At 39.5% G+C, this 26,720-nt stretch overlaps 1 long non-coding RNA gene across 1 annotated transcript; it reads left to right on the top strand.

The window, feature by feature from the left end:
- The first annotated feature begins 9,822 nt into the window (after positions 1-9,822).
- LOC140197329 (uncharacterized) lies at positions 9,823-20,010 on the top strand. Its single transcript, XR_011885914.1, has 3 exons — positions 9,823-9,872; positions 13,920-14,001; positions 19,523-20,010. It is a non-coding gene; the product is annotated as an uncharacterized lncRNA (long non-coding RNA).
- Positions 20,011-26,720: the final 6,710 nt, after the last annotated feature.

Raw genomic sequence — 26,720 nt, 5'->3', positions numbered from 1 at the left:
CATTTAAGGTGAGAGGGAGGTGTGTGGGGCAGGTTATTTTTATACAGACTGTGGTGGTTGCTGGAATGCACTGCCAGGGGTGGTTGCAACATTCCCTCTAAGGTGTGCGCTTGTGTGCATACACACATCTTTTGTTACTAGTGCACAAAGGAATTTAAACTATGCACAAAAGGTTGTCACCCTGCACCTCATTGGTACGTTAAGTATATTTCACGATCATACACGATCATATTTCCTTTTCTGGTTTCTGACGCGCACGGTGCTGACAACGTGGAGTTTGTGATGATCTGTCTGCAGATTTTAGAAATGGCTTATTTATAGTGTTTTTATTGAGAAATTATTCAGTGTGCACATGTTGTCACTGAGCAAAAAATTGCATGGCACAAAATTTTTGCACACACTTGTCATTACAAATTAGAGGGATATGGGCCGTGTATAGGTGCAAGGGATGAGTTTAGTCCTGCATTCGATTACAGTACTAATTTAATTGGTTCAGTACAACACTGTGGGCCAAAGAGCCTGGCTCCTGTGCTGTACTGTTCGCTGTTCTATACTTTACTGAAGGCTGAAACAAAGTACAAAACACAGAATAAATTTATTATCAAACTATGTGTATGTCACTAAATACTACCCTGAGATTCATTTTCCTGCAGGCATTCACATGATAACACAGACGTGTAGCATAATATATTCTAGTCATATACTGTACCGTGCAAAAGTGTTAGGCACATGCTAGGTGCCGCAGACTTCTGTGCAGAACTGTATAAGATCACTGCAGTAATTTTATGTCTTGCACTGTACTGCTCTCACAAAAAAAACAGATTTCATGACATATGTGAGTGATGGTAAAGCTGATTCCAATTTGGGTCTGTATTATGGACTGAGAGTGGGAAGGGGGCAGGGAGAGGGGAATCATGGTTGGGGAAAGGGGAAGGGAGAGAGGAGGGAGTGGGAAGCACCAGAGAGACATTCTGTAATGATCGATAAACCAATTGTTTGAAATGAGATGACTATGTTTGGTGTCTCAGGGATGGGTTTGTCACACTCCCACCCCGGCACTCCTTCTCTGCTGCCTGTCCCACCCCTCTCCCATGGTGCTCCATCCTCAACATTCCCAACATCCTTTCCTCCTGCCAGATTTAGAAACTCGCTCTCTGCTCCATGTTGACAGATATGGGACTGTGCAAAAGTCTTAGGGACATATATACAGTGGCGGCGTCAGAGATTTTTTCTTGCTGGTGCTACAGTGGGGCTGAATTATTCAGTGATGGTGCTGAGGGATGCAGGCTATGGTAGTATGCACTTGCAAGGCCAGATGCGTGGTGTTCAAAAGTCAGTTTCAAGTGTTATGTGCCTACTATAAATGCCTCTGTTGATTCACAAGCAACAGCAATTGATAGATCTAATATAGAAGTGAACTGTGACAGTGTCAACAGCATTGGAAACAACCCGGACTACACGGAGCATAAACAAACAAACCAACAGAACATCCGAACCACAGTGCACAACGTGAATCACGCACAAATCCCGCAATCAGCGTCAAATGCGTGCTTTTCAACTGAAAAACATAACACTAACCCACAATGTCCACTGCTATTCACATTACATAGACAGAAAATGCCAAAAGATACACCGTTATTAAAGTCAAATGAGGCAAACAACAGATGCAAGGCTTTACCAGGAATTGGACAAATCGTTCTCTGACCATGCAATACCTCAATTAATTCGGCTACTGAATTTAAAGCAAAAATCAACAGAATCACCGCTTGGAAGTCTAAGCAAAACCAATAGGCTTAATAGCAGGAAATGTAATATTTTAGGATTTGCAGGAAACATAAGGACTATGGGGTTTCCACCACAAAATAATAATAATAATCAGCATTAGTCTTGGCCCCAATTTAAAAAAAAATCAACTGCACTCACCATTGATGTTTTCAGAGAAGCACAATCCGTCTGTTGTTGTGATGAGTGGCGAAAGCATCAATGATTTTCTGGATGTCAAGTGCTTTGGTCCTCCGGCTGTTTATGGCCAACAGGGCCAAGCTGCTGTTCCGAGCATCGCCGCTGCTGTTCCTTAGGCAGTTTTTGAGGCGTCTGAGGCAAGAGAAACTCTGTTTGCATGAGGCAGATGTCACAGGTAGAATCAGTGATATGCAGATTAGTTTGTATAAATCTATAAATGCATCGCGGTAGGGTCTCATTGGAGCTAGAAACTCCACTGTGTCATTCACTGTCTGTCCTTGCTAGAGACTCAACCACTGCTCTCATATACTCACGATTTTCTTGGACATTCCTTGCATGTCCTTTGTCAAGCATATTTCCCAATCTTGAACTGTCTTGTTTTCTCAGCCTGAATTCGGCCCATGCCCCCGTAGCAAACTTATGAGCTGCACTTACATGGTGGGTTTTGAAAGCTGCTGTAGCTTTCCGCCAGTTGTGGTAACCAGTGACAGTGAAGATAGACTCAGAATGGAACCCATGTCCTCCACACAGGAAATGCCTGCATGCAAAGCAGAATGTAGTATCTTTCGTGATTGAATATTCCAGTCAGTCAAACCAGCCATGAATAAAACTCCTTTGTTGATTGTCAAACTGTTGCGAGCAGTGAAGGGTACTTTTTCAATGCTGGCCGATGGGGTCCTTCCTCAGGCTGCTGGCTAACATCGCTAACAGTATTCCCACTAGCACTAAGAGCAGCTTCATCCACATTCTCATCCGAATCCCGCTCCATTTCTTGTTCCTCTGCTTCGCCCTCACACTTCTTCGATGAACTGCTGTCGTCTTCATCCCCACTTACTTCTTTCTGCATGTCACTTTCAATTAAGACAGGCTCAGGCTGAGACACCACTGATTCCTCTGGATGAGGTCGTTTTCTTACTAAAAATCGATCCCTTTTTCACGCCGGCCAAAATAATGCATGTGCCAGGCCGATGCTAGCTTGTAAAAGCAGTGTTTGTGTGTGTGTGGCATCCATTAGTCTTGCCTGAGTGACAGTGAGTGACATCACCACCTTAAGTGATCTTAGATCAGCTTAACTGATCTAAGGACAGCAACAGCAAGACATTGACAACGAACGAAGTGTAGAGTGGATCTGACAGACTTTATAACTTTATTGCTGCGTGGGTGCTATGGTAATTGGGGGCACTGTTTCACTAGATCAACTGGAGAAACAAGCTGTATTCAAAACTATACAGAGAAAGCAAAACAGCTGCAATTTGTATGTAAAATTTCAGTTAATTTCTTGGTGGTGCTTCACTGGTGCTATTGCAATTTCTGCTGGGGCTATAGCACCAGCTAGCACCACCTTAGTGCCGCCGCTGCATATGTACTGTATAGCTAGGGTGCATAAGACTTTTGCCCAGTACTGTTGATGGTATTCTCAGTTCTTACAAGTATATTTAAGGTCGAACACTACAGCATCCCGTGAGTCATGAAAAACAAAAAAAATTGCTGGTGCTGAGATGTGAAATAAAGACAGAAATGTTGGAAGAATTGTCAATCAAGTAGCGTATGTAACAAGTTCTGAGGAAGGGTCATTGACTTGAAATGTTAACTGGGTTCTCTTTCCACAGGTTCTTTTTGATTGACTGGGTTCTTCCAGCATTTATTTTTGCTTCCCATGAATAATGAGCAGACAACCTGATTTGTGGACTAGTAAAAATATTTATTAAGCTCCAGAGTGATGTCTTTAAAATATCAATATTACTCTTGCAGCTCTGTAAGTGGTAATCAGAATCTAGATTTATGATTACCACTATTACATAGTGTAATTATTATACCTCATCTAAGCCTCCTTTCACCACAAGTCCTTGACCCATGTACACCCAGGTTCAGATGTAGGAGTAGTAATGTTCAGATAGTGTTTGTAGTCTGGCAGCAGAAATTCAAGCCAAGGGATCTGCACAGCTAATATACACGAGTGATAATGAGGAAAGGATACGACTACCAAATGGGGAAGACAGCGACTGTTAGAAATAACCCCAAATAAGACCTCCACTTACATCGTGTCATTGTTGCTCTCTCTCTACCAGCGTGGGGACTCTGCAACCTGAACGGACGTGGCCTAGCAGGTATGCAACTGCACTTGGCTTCTTGCTGTCTTGGAGCAAGGTACAAAGCATATTTTATTATTTAAGTACATGTATATGTCACTCTATGCAACCACGAGATTAATTTCCTGCTGGGAGAAAAATCATTGCCTAATGGGAAAGTTGTATGCTGCAGATTGCAGTGAGGGTAATTCAAAAGATGTATATTTAAAAGAGTTTTTGGAACAATTTTCTGCTGCCCATGGAATGCATCTATTGATCACCAGCACCATCTCTTCACCCATCCGATGTGAATAAAGAGCAGTCATACGAAATCCTGATAGAATTTCAGAGAGAGAGAAGCAGGGAACAGGGAACATAAAAACACGATATAGGAGCAGGAGTTGGCCATCCGGCCCATCACGCCTGCTCGCCCGCTCGCCATTCAGTAAGATCATGGCTGATCTGTCTATGGACCCAGCTCCACCCACCTGCCTTTTCCACATTGCCCTTAAATCCCCTGCAACGCAAAACCCTGTGTCTTAAGTATATTTGGTAACTCAGCAAAGCATGAGTGTGAGAGGCTGCATTAATTAAAGCATAAAATCAAAAATAGTGAAGGCTGTTGGTCAGGAGAGAAAGAGAGAGAGAGAGAGAGAGAGAGAGAGAGAGATTGTTGCAGGAAAAGCCAGATTTGCACAGCACAAAAACTGGCTCTTTGGCCCAATTTGTCCATTATCACCGTGAAGCCTAGCTTGCTAATTCCATTTGTCCATTGTCCCTTTTCTCCATGCTTATCCAAGTACCTGTTCAAATGCCTTGTAAACACTGTATTCAGTTGGCACTCGCGAACAAAGCAACCAAGGGCAACGTCCTCCAGACAATTCACAAAACTACCTCTTTCACTTCTTTTATGTCTTTGTTTTCTTTCAAATGTGGCTCTGCTACTGTCGGGGCCTGGGCTCTGCATTTTGGCCATATGTTTTCAGGCCAATTGATTGCTGTCACTGAGACGGTTTGGTGAAGATTCAAGTGAAGTGTGCGGCTCGAGGCCAAGAAACTTGGAGATGGGGTATGAGCCCATGATCAACTCCATTTCTCACCAATCTGCTGCTGCTACTGTGTGGTAACTGGAATCTCCAGAGCTGAAGGCCCCAAAATCCTCGGCTTTGTGTGTTTCAGCGGCTGGGGAGAGGTCGAAGGCGCTCGGCAGAGGATGGCACTCGGGAGGCGGTATCAGAGAGGCGGCTCGGAAGCTCGGAGTTTTCGGACGGATGGACTCAGGGTTGGCTGTGGTTGTCTGCTTCCAAGGTATCGGCAAGTTGATGGTGCCTGGAGGTTTATGGCAGGGAGTTTCTCTCTTTTGCCGCCTGCTATCGGGGACTCGGGAGTCGATTGACTTGGGACTTCGAGACTTTTTTTTACTGTGCCCATGGTCTGTTCTTTATCAAATTATGGTATTGCTTTGCACTGCTGTAACTATATGTTATAATTATGTGGTTCTGTCAGTGTTAGTCTTTGGTCTGTCCTGTTTTCTGTGATATCACTCCGGAGAAACATTGTATCATTTCCTAATGCATGTATGCATTTCTAAATGACAATAAAAGAGGACTGAGTGTTCTCATAATCTCAAAAAAAGTAAAGCGCAGAGGAAGATAGAACTCATCGACGCAAAGGGGGTGCTCAGCATTGTCTTCCAGCTTCTCGCTAGCTGCTGCTGAACGAAGGGGTCGGCATGTGACTGTCCCCCTCTCCTTCTCACTCGCTGCTCCCGGAGGAGGGTCCCTGCGTTTAGATGGCCTATCTCTCCCTCAATGCTGTTCGAGTTCTGGATCTTGGGCAAGACTTAAATGGTGCGGTTTGTGGATTGTACTCTGTAGTTCACGTTATGGTGTGTTTCTGGTTTCCGGTTGCTCCATTTTATGATTGCAATTTGCATGATTTGTTATTTTTTATGCATGGGGTGAGGGTTGATGTTCTTCTTTGAATGGGTTCCATTTTTTTTTGTGTCCTGTGATAGTCTGTGTAGAAGACGAATCTCAGGATTGTGTTTGCATACATACTTTGATAAAAAATGTACTTTGAATCTTTGAAGTATCTGCTTCTACCACATCCTCTGGCAGTTTGATCCGTTGAACTACCACCCTCAGAGGAAACCTTGCTAGCGTAGTGAGTGAATGCAGACGTTTTTGTTATAATGTGGGGCAGGAAGAAAGGTAAGGGGTGTCAGTGGCAAGTGTAACTGTCCTGTTCTCAGCAGCTTTGTGTGAATATTTGTTGCATAAACTACAATTTAAACGCCGGCCCAGATAGACTGGAAAGGAATAGTGTGGGGACTGGAGGCAAAGGTCGGCCCAGTTTCACTCACTCTCCCATGATGTTCACTCCTCTCTCCACGGTGCTTGAGGCTGGGAGACTGCTTCGGCTGCCGTGCTTCGTGTATGTGAGCTTCGCTGCGATTTGCCCGAGTAATACGATGAACTGAGACTGAGGCTTCCGACCTACTCTGGCTGCTGCGGGGATTCCGATCTAAGGACTCAATTTGGTTCGGAGTGCCGTTGCTACCTTCTATTGTTTGCACGATTTGTGGTTTTTCTCTCTTTGCGCAGGGTGTTGGTCTTTTAAAAAAAATTTGGTTCTTTTGGGCTTCTTGCTTTGTGGTATTCTCAAAGTCGTATAATTTAATAATTTAATAATTTATACATACTTCAATAATAAATGTACTTTGAATCTCTGAATATAATTTGCTCACATTGGACTCTAATACTCATCATCGTCATTATGTGCCATGCCGTATGACAAGGGTGACCATGGTCTTTCCATGACCATGATTGTTCTTGGCAAATTTTTCTACAGAAGTGATTTGCCGTTGCTTGCCCCTGGTTTCTGTCTTTACAAGATGGGTGACCCTAGCCATTATCAAAACTCTTCAAAGATTGTCTGCCTGGCGTCAGTGATTGCCAAATGGTAAATTAAGAGATGTCCACAGCATGTATACTTGGATGGCATCATCGTGCCTGCCGAAGCACTAAGTAATGCGATTAAAAGAAAATAATACTTTTATCTTTTACTGAAATTGTGCAGAAATTAGAAAAACCAAAATTGCTGTGATTTACAAATTTGGCAAAAGCAGCCACAAAATGTTGAACTCATTGACGATATTGTTGCAGATTCACAGAACTGTTGGAAAACAGTGGCTTCGACGAATCCTTACAGCAAGTTATACGTGGGTTACATACCAAATATTGAAACAAAGCTCCTGAGAACAAGAGATTTTACTTTTGAGACTGCATGCAGAAAATAACAGAGCTCCGAATGTGTACTGTTCTCATTGTGACTTAAAATAATAAACTGTCAGGAGAATACCAGAATAACATTTAGTTGTGACTCAGTGTTCATTATGCAGAGAGGTATAGCGCCAGAATGTTCTCTGCCTGTTAAACACATGAAACCTGCAAATCTGCAAAACAGCAAGATTTTAATTATTTTAGAAAACTTACTTGGGGGAAGCATTAGAAATATTTGGCAAAGTATAATGTTCTGTCCCAGTCCAAGATCAATTAATGAAACTACTTACCCTAACCTTGAACCATCAAGGATTTGAACATAGAGTGGGGTGAATTCTGATTACCAGCACTCTCGTTGGTAAATGATGCTACAAGCCACAAGACCAAATACGTTCAAAGCTATTTGAGAACAATATGATCCAAACAGATAGAGGATCACAAAAAGCAAACGCATCAAGGCAAAAGCAGGGACGCTAACACATTTGTGACGGGAGACAAATAGTTGGAGCTTCATATTGTATGTGGAGATCTTGAATGCCACAAAGTTCCATGAGCCAAAAAAAGGTGCTTTAAGGGGAGAATTGTTAATAAACAAAATTGACATTACATCCAATCAAAACTATGATAAGATGATTGCTCAGGAGGATCCCTTCATTTGTGACAAGACTGTCTTGGTCAGCTACTAATAAGAACATAAGACATAGGTGCAAAATTAGGCCATTGGACCCATCGAGTCTTCTTCCCCATGGCTGATTTATAATCCCTCTTAACCCCATACTCCTGCCTTCTCCCTGTAACCTCTGACACCCTGTCTAATCAAGAGCCTATCAACCTCTGTTTTAAACATATCCAATGACTTGGCCTCCACAGCCTTCTGTGGCAATGAATTCCACAGATTTACCATCTTCTGGTTAAAGAAATTCCTTCTCATCTCTGTTCTAAAGGGACATTACTCTATTCTAAGGCTGCGCCCTTGATTCTATACTCTATCACAAGTTCCCCACAGAACTCATAGAGCCATACCACACAGAACAGGCCCTTCAGTCCAACTCACCCATGCTGACCAAAATAAACCATCCAGCCTAGTCCCAATAGCCAGTGTTTGAACCATATCCTTCTAAACATTTCCAGTCCAAGAACCCATCCAGCTGCCTGTTAAAACTTGTTATTGCACCTGCCTCCACCACATTGTCTGCTAGCTTATTTCATATTTACCACCATTTGTGTGAAAAAAGAGTTGCCACCAAATTCGCAAACACAGGGAAATCTGCAGATGCTGGAAATTCAAGCCAGACACACAAAATACTGGTGGAACGCAGCAGGCCAGACAGCATCTATAGGAAGAAGCACAGCTGACGTTTCGGGCCGAGACCCTTTGTCAAGACTCCTGACGAAGGGTCTCGGCCCGAAACGTCGACTGTGCTTCTTCCTATGGATGCTGTCTGGCCTGCTGCGTTCCACCAGCATTTTGTGTGCGTTGCCACTCAAGATGCTCTTAAATCTTTCCCCTCTCACCTTAAACCTTTGTCTTTTAGTTCTTCATTCCCCAACTCTAGGGAAAAAGACTGAGTGCATTCACCCTAACTCTGCCCCTCATGACTTTATGGACCTCTACAAGATCACCTCTCATTCTCCTATACTCCAAGGAATAAAATCCGAGTCTGTCCACCCTCTCCTTATAACTCAGTCCCTCCGGTTCTGTCTGCATCCTTGGAGGGCAGCACGGTAGTGTAGTGGTTAGCACAACACTTTATAGTATGGGCGACCCAGGTTCATTTCCCACTGCTGCCTATAAGGAGAAAGTATGTTCTTCCTGTGACCATGTGGGTTTCCTCCAGATGCTCTGGTTTTTTCCCACAGTCCAAAGATGTAGTGGTTGGTAAGTTAATTGGTCATTGTAATTTACAAGGCTAAGGTTCAATTTGGTTTGCTGGGCAACATGGCTCAAAGGGCCGGAAGGGTCTTTTCTGTGCTGTGTCTCAAAGAATAAAAATAAATAAATAAATCTTTTCTGCACTCTTTCCAGTTTAATAACATCTTTCACTGATTCTTGAGACTTTGGCGAAAACATGTCCCACTAAGAAAAGTGCTAATTCCATTGAAAATGAATAACATTTTCTTATTTAAAATAATCAGGGTTGATCATCTGAGGGTCTTTTGCACAAATGCAACATTTTTTCATATGTTTGTTTTTAATGTTATAAATTATACGACTATATGATAGCCCAGTACCCACAAAACCAGTTGTCCTCAGACAAGAGATTATCATTTCAATTTGATAAAAAAGTGTGAAAAAAGTCATTTAAAATGTATAATATATATGCCAGATGAAAGAGTAGAGTGAGAAACCTCTCTAAAACTAAAAGCAGTGAATTTTCAACAATATTTACTCTTATTTTGTGGTTGTTCAAAATGTGTCCCAAGTTTTTGTCAGCACTGTCAGATATTTATAAAAAAAAAGCAATAAAATCAGGCAACCACATGGTCAACTATATTTTTGAGGACCCCCTTTCCACCCTCCACATCTGCTAAATGCAACAAGGTCAAACAAGCTCCTGTAAGTTTGCTATTCTTTCAGTAATTTTTACATGTTTATTGATGTTACTGCTGTCACAACCATGATGTGTCAACACTGTCTCTTTTGTATAGAAAGAATTATTTTAAATTATGTCATAAATTTATGCATTTTAAGTAGAGGCCAGAGGCAGCTAGCAACAGAGGGAAAACAAGATGGCTTCTGTATATGACTCATGCATGTCATGTAAAAAAGTGTATTTTTGTCACTACCGTTGGACGTCAGTGCCGTCAGGTTTTCTGTTGGTGGTGACACATGGTTTGACGGTGTTGACAAAAACATGTCATCCTCAATGGAGGCTTGAATATAATTTATGATCACAATAAATAGTGATGTGGTTTGTAATGTTTTATTAACCTCTTTATTTATAATATACATAATTTCCCTTTTATTTCTTCTACACACATATTTCCTTACTATATGTATCCCCAATGACTAAAACCATAAATGAATTTAGTTGCACCATTTTATAATCATTTTATAAAATTTCATCAAATTAAACATAATTAATGAGAATAGTTTGAGTGAACTTGGCCTTTTCTCCTTGGAGCGACAGAGGATGAGAGGTGACCTGATAGAGGTGTATAAGATAATGAGAGGCATTGATAGTGTGGATAGGCTTTTTCCCAGGGCTGAAATGGTTGCCACAAGAGGAAACAGGTTTAAGGTGCTGAGGAGTAGGTATAGAGGAGATGTCGGGGGTAAGTTTTTTCCTCAGAGAGTGGTGAGTGTGTGGAATGGGCTGCCGACAATGGTGGTGGAGGTGGATACAATAGATAGGTACATGGAGCTTAGTAAAACAGAGGTCTATAGATAAACCCAGTAATTTCTAATGTTCAGCATGTTCGGCACAACTCTGTGGGCCAAAGGACCTGTGTAGGTTTTCTATGTTTCTATGTTCTATAATTGAATTCATAGTAATTTTGTACAATTTCATAGTAACTCCATTAAATTCTGACCTTCCTTTTATGTATTTTAAGTTATGGCTAGGCAGCAGCTATCAGTGGAAGAGTGAAGGAGAAGAAACAGGGAATACCAAAAAAAAGTGGAGAGAAAAAATATATAGTGAGCCAGAGTTAAAGGAGGAATACCTGAGAAAGGAAAAGCAAAGATGGAAGAAGAGAGTAGAGGATGGGAAGATAAAAACTATCAGTGATTTGAATGTGTTATGTACCCCGTAACTGGGTTGCCAAACCAGCAGAAATGGACCACTAGTTGGAGTCTGGATTACTGGAAGCTAATAAAGTTTTATTAAAGAAATAAGTAACACAGTGCTTTAATCGTACGGATATAAATGCAACAGGTTAGCAATGATAAAACACACATGTACACAGGACTAGGGTAATAGGAATCAACCAAGCTCTATCACAGTCTAGGGGTAAAATGATCAGTCTCAAGTGATGCAGAGTTCAGTTCAACTTAGTACAGTTTGCAGTAATCACTGTGGGCCGTTGGGGAGAGAGAGAGAGAGAGAAGTGCAAATTTTGATTCAAACAGACCTTTGATGTTCTTCGTAGTTGGCTTTCGGGCGGACCCTTTTATGTCTTCTATCCTGCTGTGGTCACCAACTGTGACCCTCTGTTCCGGATACGACCGTTCTTCCTCGGTGAACCGGCACCCAGGCAAGGGCGGACACACACACCAGGTTCCCGCCGATTGTACCTTTTCACCCTGTCAGTCTATGGTCGGTTCCCTTGAACCAGACCTCCAAACTTGTGGGGGCACACCGCTCTTCCAGGGTCTCGTTAGCTCGTGATCTCGTGATCTCGTGGTGCGTGTCATGCCTTAGCGAGCCTGTTCTTTTTATCCCCCTGCTGGGGTATTGCCTGTCCATCAAACTTCAAACAGTTCAGGTTTAAAGCAACCGGTCTGTCAATATTCTGAACTGTGTTTCTTTTCCGTTATCTCTCTCTTCTCTCTCATTAATATTTTGAGCATTCCTCCCTTATCTCTTTCTCATTAGCATCAATCTTCTGATAACTTGGTTTGTCATCACAAATGAAAGGGGAGTAAGAGAAAGGCATGGAAATGTAGACAGCAAGAGTCAAGAGAGTGTAAGAGAAAGGGCCCAGAATGCCCAGATAGTCCATTGGATCAGACTATACAGGAGCCAACTCGCAGTAGCCAGTCAATGGCAGGGGAAAGGGAAAGAAAGAAAACAAGAGCAAGATACTTGAGAGAGATGAAAGCTTTGAAAAATAAACTTCAAGAGATAATAAAAGATAGGAACAAACTGAAAAAGTGTTGGCAACGAGAGCAAACTAGAAATACGACAGATATATCTGCTGGTGTCATTAACTGTGGAGATTAGCTTGCAGTCATTTATGACCAAAATTGGTGGTTTGCAAAGGCTGTCACTGTGGATGCTCATCATCAAGATGTTCAAGTGGAGTTTTTCCACCCTCATGGGCCCAACACACGCTTCCATCCAAAACCAGGTGGAAAGAATATGTGCTTTGTACCAGTTGGAGATATTCTGGTCAAACTGATGGAGCCATCATCACCGGGTCGTGTAAGCAGGACGAGGGAGATCTACCACCTGTCTGCTGAAGTCATGGACTTCATAGAGGAGGAGCATATCAATCGTCTACTTCCTGATAAAGCTGATTGAATGTTTTCGAAGATTTTCAAGCCCAGAAATGGATGGAATTTTTTTTTTAGTTCCTGGTGTGTTTTCTGATGTTTATTACTAAACATTGCAGTTGTACTGTAGCTTTTATTTTGCTGTTTACCATTGTTGTTAGTATTTACAGAAGGATAAAATGTATGTGATAAATAGTTATTTGTTGAACCAAATTGTTAACTAAAGTTGTTAAGCAAGGAAGCATTGACTTGAGTGGTGAAAAGGTTGGAATTGTTTGTTGTAATTAGGCCACTGCCACCACCGTCAGGTCTCAGTCACCACCGTCAGATGGAACTTTCTTTATTTTAAATTGATATGCCTACAATCTGTTCCTCCAAAACAGTTGATTTATTAAAGTAATTGTCCCTTTAAAATTAAAAATGTGTTTTTTATGTCCAAAATTGTTATTTTGTATATTTAATGCTAATGATAAAAGTTGCATGATGTAAGAGTTTTTAAAGGAGTACACGTGAAATAGTATAAAAATGAACAGAAATGAATATTCAACATTTAACAGCATATATGTATACCTACGGTGTAGACACAATGATTTAAAAGCTCTAAATCTATATAAGACTAAATAAATAGGAATAATTATCTTTTTATTGTGTCTGACTGTGGTGACAAAAACTAAGTAATGACAGGAAAAACACATATTTTATGAAAAAATTATAAAATCAGGAAGTTGCACCAAAATATTGCTTGATTGCTGAGACCTTGTTCTATAAACATGTAAGTTTAGATTTCCTAACATTTAACATTTTTTCTTTTCAAAATTGAAACCTGTTTTATCCAAATTCTCAAGAATCAGTGCTTTCTCATAGTAGGGCAAGCAGAATGGAACACAATGCTCTAAGTATGGCCATACCAGCCACACTGTGCCCTTCAACTTTCATAATTAACGCCTTAATTTCTGAAGGTCAGCGTACCAAAAGCCTTCTTCATCTCCCTGTCTACCTGTGACTCCACTTTGAGTGAACTGTGTACTTGTACTCTAAGGTCCCTCTGGTCTACAATATTCCTCAGGGCCCTAACATTAACTGTGAAAGTCCTACCTAGATTTCACTTAAACTCTATTTGCCACTCTTTGTTCCACTTACTCAGCTAATCAAGATCTCCCTGTAATTGTTGATATCACCGGCATATGATGTAAAACTTATTAACTTAGCAGCAGCAGTGCAATGCAATACATGATAATACAGAAAGGAAAAAATAAATAAGTAAATCAATTACCGTAAGTATATACAGTGCATGCAAAAGTTTGGGCACCCCTGGTCAAAATTTCTGTTACTGTGAATAGCTAAGCAAATAAAAGATGACCTGATTTCCAAAAGGCATAAAGTTAAAGATGACACATTTCTTTAATATTTTAAGCAAGAAAACTTTTTTATTTCCATCTTTTACAGTTTCAAAATAACAAAAAAGGAAAAGGGCCTGAAGCAAAAGTTTGGGCACCCTGCATGGCAGTACTTAGTAACACTCCTTATGGCAAGTATCACAGCTTGTAAACGCTTTTTGTAGCCAGCTAAGAGTATTTCAATTCTTGTTTGGGGGATTTTCGCCCATTCTTCCTAACAAAGGGCTTCTAGTTCTGTGAGATTCTTGGGCCGTCTTGCATGCACTGCTCTTTTGAGGTCTATCCACAGATTCTCAATGATGTTTAGGTAAGAGGACTGTGAGGGCCATGGCAAAACCTTCAGCTTGTGCCTCTTGAGGTAGTCCATTGTGGATTTTGAGGTGTGTTTAGGATCATTATCCTGTTGTAGAAGCCATCCTCTTTTCATCGTCTGCTTTTTTACAGATGGTGTGATGTTTGCATCCAGAATTTGCTGGTATTTAATTGAATTCATTCTTCCCGCTACCAGTAAATGTGCCCTGTGCCACTGACTGCAACACAAGCCCAAAGCATGGTCGATCCACCCCCGTGCTTAACAGTTGGAGGGGTGTTCTTTTCATGAAATTCTGCACCCCTTTTTCTCCAAACATACCTTTGCTCATTGCAGCCAAAAAGTTCAATTTTCACTTCATCAGTCCACAGGAATTGTTTCCAAAATGCATCAGACTTGTTTAGATGCTCCTTTGAACCTTTTGAATAGAACTTTTTGGCCGCAATGAGCAAAGGTATGTTTGGAGAAAAAGGGGTGCAAAATTTCATGAAAAGAACACCTCTCCAAATGTTAAGCACAGGGGTTGATTGATCATGCTTTGGGGCTGGAATCACGCTATTAAGTGAAAGACTTTTAAAATTATTAATAGATTCCAGCCCGATATAATTTTTCCTCAAGAGACGCATATCAGAACGGACGATCAAAATAGATTTTTTAAAACATGGAAGGGCCTTCAATATCATGCCACTTGTCAAAATAAAACAAAGGGGGTATCTATTTTTATTAAGTCTAATATTTATCCAAGGAGATATCGTGTCAGATATTAATGGTAGATTTTTAGTTGTCAAAGGAACAAGTTGTAATAGAAAAATTGTCCTAATTAATCTATATGGACCTAATGTAGATGATCCTTATTTTAAAAATGTATTTGGTTTATTGCCAGATTTAAATGAATATATGTTGTTAATGGGTGGTGATTTTAACTGTTGTCTAAATCCTTCGATTGACAAGAGTTCAACCAATCAGCGACTTCTGAGTTGTTCAGCATCACTTATTAACTCTTTTTAATTGATTATGGTTTGATCGAAGTCTGGAGAAATTTACATCCTAATGATAGAGATTATTCTATTTATTCACATGTTCATAAAAATATTCGAGAATTGATTATTTTATAGCTGATTTCCGATTTTTGTCCAAAGTCCAGAAATGTGAATATGAAGCTATTGCTGTTTCAAGTCATGCGCTTTTAAGCTTAACTTTTGAATTGAATGATGTCGGTATTGTAAACTTGCCTTGGCGTTTTCCAGAATTTTTATTACAAAGTTTGGACTTTGTCAAATTTATTGAGACTCAGATAAGATATTTTTTTCTTTTTAATAATACAGGAGATGTGTTGAAATTGATTATATGGGATACACTTAAAGTATATTTGTGAGGTCAGATAATCTTCTATTTGGCTAAGCTTAAGAAACAGACAGAAATAGAGTTAGATAAGATTTCAAAACAAATTAAGGACTTGGATAATATTTATACAGTCTCTCCTAACATTGATTTATTTAATCAAAGGGTTGAACTTCAATCACAATATAATTTACTATTAACTTATCCTATTGAAAGAAATTTGCTTAAATTAAAAAGTCAATTTTATATGTTTGGAGATAAAAATAATAAGTGATTAGCATCCCAATTAAAGGCAACTGGAGCTAAAAGATACATTTTAAAAATTCGTGAGGGAGATGGTAGTTTAGCTTGTAATTATGAAGACATAAAATTTTTCAAGACTTTTACAGTGAACTCTTCAAATCTCAGTTTCCAGCTGATCCTTCTAAAATGAATGCCTTTTTACAAAAGATTGATTTTCCTAGAATATTTGTTGAAGATCAACAAACTCTTGATACTCCTATTACTGAAAAAGAAATTCAGAAAGCTATTCTTTCAATGCAATCTGGTAAAGCTCCTGGATTGGATGGTTTTTCTGTAGGATTTTATAAAAAATTTGAAGAATTGCTTTGTCCATATATGTTGGAAATGCTCAAAGATTCTGTTTTGTTAGGAGAGTTACCTCCCACATTTTATGAAGCTTCTATTTCTTTAATTCTTAAGAAAGATAAAGACCCTACTGATTGTGCTTCGTATAGACCTATTTCATTTTTAAATGTGGATGCCAAAATTCTTTCAAAGAAAATGGCTAATCAACTGGAGAGTATTCTAGCTAAGGTTATTTCTCAGGACCAAACAGGTTTTATAAAAGGCCATTATTCCTTCTCTAATACTCGGAGTCTGTTAAATGTTAAATATTCATCCCTTTCTAAGACTCCCCAATGTGTTGCTTCTCTTGATGCTGAAAAGGCATTTGATAGAGTTGAATGGAAATACTTATTTAACGTTTTAGAGAAATTCAACTTTGGTACTAATTTTAATAAGTGGATTAGAATGATATATAAAAGCCCTGTTGCCACTGTTATTACTAATAAATGCAGATCTCCTTTTTCAGACATTTGCGGGGTACGAGACAAGGATGACCGTTAAGTCCCCTGTTATTTAATTTGATATTGGAACCTTTGGCTATTGCACTTCGTGAAGCTAAAGATATTCAAGGAATTTCCATAAATGGGACTATTCATAAGATTTCCCTTTATGCTGATGATCCTTAGTTTATGTTTCGAATCCTGAAGAATCCATTCATAGTTTATTGAAATCATTAAATGAATTTGGAAAGTTTTTGGGATATAAATTAAACCTTAATAAAAGTGAATTATTTCCTCTCAATGATTCTGCTTCCATATATGATGACATTCCTTTTAAAGTTACGGACTCTTTCAAATATTTAGGTATTATCATCACTAAAAATTATGAAGACCTCTATAGAGCTAATTTTTTTTAGATTATGAGAACACGCAGTCCTCGTTTATTGTCATTTAGTAATGCATGCATTAAGAAATGATACAATGTTCCTCCAGTATGATATCACAGAAACACAAGACAGACCAAGACTAAAAAAACTGACAAAAACCACATAATTATAACATATAGTTACAACAGTGCAAAGCAATACCGTAATTTGATAAAGAACAGACCATGGGCACAGTAAAAAAAAGTCTCAAAGTCTCGAAAGTCCCATCATCTCATGCAGACGGTAGAAGAAAGAAAACTCTCCCTGCCATGAACCTCCAGCGCCGCAAACTTGCCGATGCAGCATTCTGGAAGCACCTGACCACAGCTGACTCTGAGTCTGTCCGAAAACTTCGAGCCTCCGACCAGTCCTCCGACACCGAGCACCGAGCACCATCTCTGCCGAGCGCTTTGACCCCGGCTCCGGCTGCCGAGCCACAGGCAAAGCCGAGGATTCGGGGCCTTCTCCGGAGATTCTTGATCACACAGTAGCAGCGGCAGCAAAGCAGGCATTACAGAAGTTTCTCCAGATGTTCCTCCATGCTTCTCACATCTGTCTCCATCAAATCAGGATTGTGCACAGCATCCTACTTGACAAATACAGAAATCATTCACCGGAGAGGCCGCACGCGCTGCGTCATGCTGCCATCTTCTCCTCCACTCTTAATTTGGTTCCCTTAGTGGATTTTATGAAGCAAATATTTTGAGGCTGGAATCCACTTACACTTTCGTCAGCTGGCCAAATTCACGCAGTTAAAATGATGATTTTACCAAAATTTTTATATGTATTTCAAAATATCCCTTTTTTTTAACTAAGAAGTTTTTTGATCAGGTTGATTCTATTATTTCATCTTTTGTTTGGAATAATGAAAGACCAAGAATTGGAAAATATCATTTACAAAAATCAAAACAGGATGCAGGTCTTGCTCTGCCTAATTTAAGAATGTATTATTGGGTAGTTAATAAATATTATGTGTGTCCTTGGTTATATTGGACTGATAAAAATGAACGACCACCTTGGGATGACTTGGAATTGAAAGCTGTGAAACAATTTTACTTAACTTTGTTATTAGGAGCCTCTTTACCTGTACAACTAACCAAAATTCCTATTCTAAATTTATATCCTATGATTTAGCAGTCATTACGAATTTGGTACTAGTTTTGTAATTTTTTTAATCTTAAAAAATTTAACCTTCTTAGTTTAATTTATCGAAACTATTTATTTAAACCTTCACTTAGTGATCCTACCTTTTCTCTTTGGAGGAATAAAGGAGTTTATTCCTTCATGGATCTGTTTCAAGAAGGTCGATTGATGTCTTTTGAGAAATTAGTAACTAAATATTTTTTCTCGTACTCACATTTCTTGCAATATCTTCAGGTCAGACATTTCTTACAAGAATATTTAAGTAATTTTCCATATATACAAGATTCTGACCTGTTAGACATTATTTTAAAAATGAATCCTTTAGTGAAATGTTCTATTGGAAAATTTATAATTTACTATTACAACAGTATAATTATCCTTTACTTAAGATTAAGCAAGATTGGGAAAGAGAGCTTAACATGACCTTGATAACAGAGGATTGGTTGCGAATTTTGAAGTTGGTTAACACTTCTTCGATTTGTGCCAGTCACTCTCTAATTCAATTTAAAATCGTACATTGTTACTATTTGACAAAGGAGAGACTGTCTAAAATATTTCCTAATTTTGATAGTCAGTGCGATAGATGTAAAACTGAGACGGTTACATTGACACATATGTTTTGGTCATGTTCTGTGTTGAAACAGTTTTGGAAATCTATTTTCTCTATAATTTCCAAAGCTTTAAAAATTAATTTACAACCAAATAAATTGACAGTTTTGTTCGGTATAATTCTTCAATATATTCACAGTATTTCTATATCAGACCAACATGTAATTGCATTTGTCACATTATTGGCCAGAAGGGCTATTTTATTGAAATGGAAAGATGCCCCTGCTCCCACTTTGATACAATGGTTCTCTCAGGTGATGTTATGTCTTAGTTTGGAGAAAATTAGAAGTTGAACTTTTGATCCTCGATTTGACTTTGAGAAAAGGTGGGGTTCTTTTGCCTGCTGCTATCATTTGATTTGAGTTAATTAAGATGGTCCCCTTCTGATTCTTGTGTAATTGGGTTTGGTTGGTGGATTGACGTTTTTCTTTTATGGAGGCTTGTATGGCGTATAGCTCCGGGGTTGTGCTCCCAATGTTTTTTTTTTCTTTTTTTTTTGGTTACTAGGGTTTTTTTTGTTTTAGTAGGGGTTTTTTCCTTCTTTCTTTTTTCCAAAAAAATAGTTTTAACATGTTGTTTTTTTTATTATTAGTGGTGTACTGTTTAGCTTGATTAATCAGTTATTTGATAGTGTTACTCTTATTGTACATATTGATATGTTAATTTGATTACTTTAATGTATTTTTTGTTGATTTTCAATAATAATTAATTAGAAGATTTAAAAATGAAATGAAAATGCTTTGGTCTTGTGTTGCAGCCAGTGGCACGGGGAACATTTACTAGTAGAGGGAAGAATGAATTCAATTAAATACCAGCAAATTCTGGAAGCAAACATCACATCATCTGTAAAAAAGCAGATGATGGAAAGAGGATGGCTTCTACAACAGGATAATGATCCTAAACACACCTCAAAATCCACAATGGACTACCTCAAGAGGTGCAAGTTGAAGGTTTTGCCATGGCTCTCACAGTCCTCTTACCTAAACATCATCGAGAACCTGTGGATAGACCTCAAAAGAACAGTGCATGCAAGACGGCCCAAGAATCTCACAGAACTAGAAGCCCTTTGCAAGGAAGAATGGGCAAAAATCCCCCAAACAAGAATTGAAAGACTCTTAGCTGGCTACAGAAAGTGTTTACAAGCTGTGATACTTGCCAAAGTGGGTGTTACTAAGTACTGCCATGCAGGGTGCCCAAACTTTTGCTTCGGGCCCTTTTCCGTTTTTGTTATTTTGAAACTGTAAAAGATGGAAATAAAAAAGTTTTCTTGCTTAGAATATTAAAGAAATGTGTCATCTTTAACTTCATGCTTTTTGGAAATAAGTTCATCTTTTACTCGTTTAGCTATTCACGGTAACAGAAATTTTGACCGGGGTGCCCAAACTTTTGCATGCCACTGTATCTGTATATTGAATAGATTGAAATAGTGCAAAAACAGAAATAATATATATTTTTTAAAAAGTGAGGTAGTGTTCATGGGTTCAATATCTACTTAAGAATCGTATGGCAGAGGGGAAGAAGCTGTTCCTGAATCGCTGAGTGTGTGCCTTCAGGCTTCTGTACCTCCTTCCTGATGGTAACAGCCAGAAGAGGGCATGCCCTGGGTGATAAGCGTCCTTTATAATGGATGTCGCCTTCCTGAGGCACCACTTCTTGAAGATGTCTTAGATACTATGGGGGTTAGTATCCAAGTTGGAGCTGATTTTACAACTTTCTGTAGCTTCTTTCGGTCCTGTGCAGTAGCACCAGCACCCCACCCTCCCCATACCAGACAGTGATGCAGCCAGTCAGAATGCCCTCCAAGGTATGTCTATAGAAGTTTGAGTGTTTTAGGTGACAAACCAAATCTCTTCAAACTCCTAATGAAATACAGTCACCTATCTTGTCTTCATTATAGGTACATTGATATGTTGGGACCAGGTTAGATCCTCAGAGACATTGGCACCCAGGAACTTGAAGCTGCTCACTCTCTCCACGTCTGATCCCTCTCTGAGGATTGGTTCATGTTCCCTCGTCTTACTCTTCCTGAAGTCCTCAATCAGCTCTTTCATCTTACTGACATTGAGTGCAAGGTTGATGATGTGACATCACTCAACTAGCTGGTATATCTCTCTCCTGTACACACTCTCATATCCATCTGAGATTCTACCAACAATGGCTGTATCATCAGCAAATTTATGGATGGTGTTTGAGCTATACCTAGCAACACAGTATAGAGAGAGTAGAGCAGTGGGCTAAGCACACACACCTGAGATATGCCAGTGTTGATCGTCAGTGAGGAGAAGATATTATCACTAAATGTAGTCTTCCAGTTAGGAAGTTGAGGGTCCAATTGCAGAGGGAGGTACAGAGGCCCAGGTTCTATAATATTTTAATCAAGATTGTGTTAAATGCTGAGCTATAGTCGACGAATAGCATTCTGACATAGGCGTTTGTATTGGCCAGGTGATCTGAGATGTGTGAATATCCTTTAAGATTGCATCTGCCATTGACCTATTGTGGCGATAGGCAAATTGCAGTGGGTCCAGCTCCTTGCTGGGGCAGGAGTTCACTCTAGCCATGACCAACCTCTCAAAGCATTTCATCACTGTGGATGTGAGTGCTTTTGGGCGATAGTCATTAATGCAGCTCGCACTACCTTGGGCACTGGTATACTTGTTGCCCTTATAAAGCCAGTTGGAGCTTCCGCCCATATCAGTGAGAGGCTGAAAATGTCTTTGAATACTCCCACCAGTTGGTTGGTACAAGTTTTCAGAGCCATACCAAGTACTCCATCAGGGCCTTCTGCCTTGTGAGGGTTCACCTCCTGAAAGACAGTTTGACGTCAGTCTTTGAGCCAGAGATCACAGGGTCACCGGCTGCAGCAGGGATCTTGACAGCTGTAGTTATATTCTCCCTTTCAAAGTAGGCAGAGAAGGCATTGAAGTTGTCTGGTAGCGAAGCATCGCTGCCATTCATGCTTTTGGGTATGAGAAACAAACTTCCACCATCATTCTCTGTTTTCTAACATCAAGTCAATTATGTATCCTATTAATCAGCTTTACCTGGATTCCATGCAATTTAACCTTCCAGAGCAATCCACTATGTGGAACCTTATCAAAGGCCTTACTGAAGTTCATATAAACCATTTCTACTGACCTGCCCCCATCAACCTTCTTGGTCACAACAAAAATGTCAATCAGGTTCATAAGACATGATCTCCCATGCACAAAGTCATGCTGACTGTCCCTAGTCAATGGCAGTCTTTACAGATGTACAGGTATTTTTCCCCTCAGAATCCTCCTTTGTAACTTACAGTGGATCACAGTCCATAGATTTACTGGCCTATAGTTGCCAGAGTTTTCTTTGCCACCCTTTTAAACTAAAGCATAACATTCACTACTTTCCAGCCTACCTGTGCCTCACTTGTGACAATGATAATACAAATATCTGAGCCAGGGTTCCAGCAATTTCTGCTCTAGCCTCTCACAGTTTTCTTGGATATATTTGATCAGGCCCTGGAGATTAGTCTACCTTCATAACTTTTAATACATTCAGACCTTCCTCTTCTGTAATGTAGACTATTCCCAAGACCAACCCATTTACTTCTAGTTCTGAAATGTCTTTCTCCATGGTAAAAACAAAGGCGAAATATTCATTAAGGACCTTGTCCATCTCCTGTGGCTCCACACAAAGATGTCCCCTTTGGTCTTTGAAGGACCTGATCCTCTCTCAAGTTACTATTTTTCCCTTACTGTATTTATAAAATGTCTGGTCTGCACAGGCAGGCACCTTCCAGTCTCCACCTGACTAGCAGGAGTCACCTGCCACTTGTTTTCCAGCTCGTCACCTGCAGCTTACTTAAACCCAGCTCTCATCCACAATCCTTGTTCACTCATACGGACCAGCCAGCTTCAACCAGCTGCTCCTAGCCTTCAGTTACCTTGTTACCTGTGAGATTAGTATCTGGACTTCCACATAGTCTCATTGTTCCCAATTATAGTTCCAAACAGACAATTAGTTCTGTTTTGTTTTGTTGGGCTCAGTGATGTTACTCAGCAACGTGGTAAGTCTTCAAAACATCTCTGAAGAAAGATATAGAAAAAAAAGAGGTTAACAAATGGTATACAAGCATCTTTTCATGGGCCACCACCAAGGATAAGGTCAAATGCTTTCACATATAATCAAGATATATAGGCCTCAGGCCAGAGAAATTGAAGCTTCTGTGGTCAAAATGATTCAGAACACCAGACTGAACGACACAAAGTGGCAAACTTTTAGAGGCGAGTCATGACTGAAAGATAAGCATTGTAGGTATTCCAAATAACACGGAGTGTTCGCAATATTTACAAAACTCATCAGGCACAGTCAGTGAGTAGTAGATATTTAGCCATATATCTGATTGGAGGTAATTGTACCATTTGATTCACAACATGACATCACCATGAACATAAGCCATGTAATTACTTTATGTGAGCCCTCTGCCATCATGTGCTCAGCTGTGTGTGTGTACCAGGCTGCTGCCCAGAGACTCACTATTGTTCAAATGACCCTTGCTGTCTGAGCTAATTATGTAGTGAAACACCAATCCAGGCAGATCAGAATCATATTTATTATCTCCCATAGACCATGAAATGTGTTGTCTTCTGGCAGCAGTACGGTGCCATACATAAAAATCACTGCAAATTTAAATAAGGATATATAGAAAATAAATAGTGCCAAAAACAGAGACCAAAATAGTGAGGTAGTGTTCATGGATAGTTCAGAAATCTGATTTTGGAGAGGAATAACCTCCTTTAGGAAATTATGAATTCAGTGTTGCAAAGCTCATTAACTTGTTCAGAGTGCATGTTATTTTACTTTACATTGTAGATAATGTAGGTGGTTTTCTTTCAAATTATGTGGTACAATGATCACTTGGTCAAGCACCTGATAATTTCTGTTCTCTTGATCATAGCTAAGATGTGCCCGAATTATTCCTGATTAAATACACTGAGCAAAAATGTTAAAGGGAAAGTGAAAATGTAAATTAGATAGACTTTGTCTAACAGTGGTGTCCTGCAGCGTTACTTGTTTTATTTAGAGATACAAGGCCCTTCTGGCCCTTCAAGCCACACTACCCTAGCAACCCCTGCCAAACTTAATTAACCCTAACCTAACAACTTACAATGACCAGTTAACCAACCTGGTATGTTCTTTTTTTGATTGATGCAGTGATTGAGATACAGCACAGAATAGACCCTTTCGGACCAGCAATCCTCCGATTTAATCTTAGCCTAATCACGGGACAATTTGCAATGTACCAACCGGAATATGAGAGGAAACCAGAGAACCCGGATGAAACCCATGCAGCCACGAGGAGAACATACAAACACCTTACAGGCAGCACAGGAATTGAACCCTCATCGCTAGTACTGTAAAACGTTATGCTAACCATTACATTACCGTGATGCCCGCATTTCTTTCTACTGTGGGAGGAAACTGGAGGACCTACAAAAAGCCCACACATTCCATGGGGAGGACGTCAGCACTGTACAGCTGACGACAGAATTTAACTCCGAACTCTGACGCCCCAAACCGTAATAGCATCACACTTGGTAGTCACGGTCTTTTTATCATTGGTGTGAATATGTTGTGATAGTTAATTCCTTAATTTTTTTTTCAGATTTAAAAGTAAGTTAAGAGAGTAAATTCCGTTCTCTTTATTCACAGCTCACACCGAGCATAGTGATCAGGCTTATGTTATTAAAGTAAAAATTGTTGCTGCCATCTGGCGAAATATCCAAAAATTGCAGGGTAGTTAAGTAATTGACACAACATTAGTGAAGAAGTTAGAATCAGAATCAGGTTTAATATTACTGACATATGTCATGAAATTTATTGTTTTGTGTCAGCAGTACAATGCAATACATCATCGTCATTACGTGTCGTGTCATGTGATGTGTGCGATCACAGTCTTTGACCATGATTGTTCCTGGCAAAATTTTTCCACAGAAGTGGTTTGCTATTGCCTTCTTCTGGGCAGTGTCTTTACAAGATGGGTGACCCCAGCCATTATCAATACTCTTCAGAGATTGTCTACCTAGTGTCAGTGGTTGCACAACCAAGACTTATGATATGCACCAACTGCTCATACGACCATCCACCACCAATACATAATAATAAAAGAACTAAGAGTTACAAAATGCATGTGGACTAAGATGTTAACTGTCCTGTGCTATCACCAGTGGGATCATCAGTTGATCTGCCACCTGTCTTCAGGAGTTTCGGCCCGCAAGGAATATATAGCACAGATAAAAAATAAATTATGTAAGTAGTACAAAATGTGAGCAAAGAAATACTGATGAAGTGTTCATGGGTTTATTATCCATTCAGAAATCTGATGGCAGAAGGGAAAGAAGCTGTTCCTGAAAAGTTGCATTAATATGCAGCATTGCATTGGTGAATTTGTCATCACCAGTTAAAGTAATTGAGCTTAAAAAACATCTTATTAATATACTTGGATGAGTTTCACTATTAATAAGTCTGGAAGCATTAAAATCTTTTGCTTTTCCTGTGATAATTTGCAATAAATCTTGTCATTGACTGAAGTCTGATTTCCCAGATGCTGGAACTAATTTTACTCAACACTTTGGACTTACTGCTATAAGAATAGCTTAAATTAACTAAAAATCTGAGGGTAATATTTCAGTAGAAATTACTTATTTCAGCAAAAGGAACTCAGAATGCTGGGCCAGACACAATACAACAAATAGCCTGTTACAATATGGGGAGAGAAACAGTGAGCTATCAGAAATTAGGGTTCTTAAGTCACTGTATTTCCTCAGTCTCCACCTGGGACTTGCACAACAGCTGACCGTATGTAGATATTTGCCAAAGATCTGGAGAATGGTTAATGTAACACACTGTACATATATAAAAGCAGTTGATCAAGTAGTTCAGTGTGGGATGTGGGGAAGTCTTCTGCTTCATGTTATCTACCTAATTTACTTGGCTTCCACTAAAAAGGGGAATTGAACTCAAATCTACATTACCGGTAACCTTTCTTCATTGAATTCATATAGTGAGCTGTTTTTTGTAAACAAAAGGCTTCCTACAGGCTTGATCTTTTCACCATAATTGGCATTCCCAAATATGGTTACATAGAAGTGACTCCACTGTAAACTCCATCTAGGAGACAGCTGGTAAAAGGTTCTTGTTTCTTTGCTGTGGTTTCCAACACTTTGTTTCTTTGCTGTGGTTTAAAACACTTCACAAACAATTTGAGACCATCTCTTATTTTCAGATGACATTAATGAGTTGGAAGAGCTCACTACTCATGTAGACAGTAGAAAGCTTGTAAATGATTTTGATCAGCGGGAACCGTCTTCACCTTAACTCATGCAATAACAATAAACATTATTCAAATCTCAACAGTTGTATTCCCCAGTCTTGTCCAGCTAGGATGAGTGCTTGTTAATGTACTGTATACCTCCACTTAGCTGCAAAAAATAGGTGATTATTCATATTGAGGTGCCACAGTAGCGTAGCAGTTAGCGTGGGACTATTATAGCATTGGAATTCAGAGTTCAATTCCAGAATCCTCTGAAATAAGTAAATAAACAGATATAGAGATGGATAGATTTTGGTAGCTGTAAATAACTGTACACTTCTCCTGTAAGCAAGTTTGTACACTCCTTCTCATGTGCGTGTGGGTTTCCTCTGGGTGCTCCGGTTTCTTTTCGCAGTCTAAAGACGTACCAGCTAGTAGGTTAATTTTCATTGTACACTGTCCCGTGTTGGGTAGTGTGGTTCAAAGGACCAAAAGGGACTGTTCTACATGATATCTCTAAATAAATAAATCTTGAAAACAATAATTATTGACAAATTTCTATGACCATCGTCAGATTAATTATTTTATTGTAAGTATTTATGTTTATTGTTAGACTATTTTTTCAAAGCTTAATGCTTGTCCTCATTCCAGGGACTTTCAGTCC

The sequence above is a fragment of the Mobula birostris genome, chromosome 5 (genome assembly GCF_030028105.1).
Source record: "Mobula birostris isolate sMobBir1 chromosome 5, sMobBir1.hap1, whole genome shotgun sequence".
Taxonomy (NCBI): domain Eukaryota; kingdom Metazoa; phylum Chordata; class Chondrichthyes; order Myliobatiformes; family Myliobatidae; genus Mobula; species Mobula birostris.
This window is presented reverse-complemented; position numbering and strand designations above follow the sequence as displayed.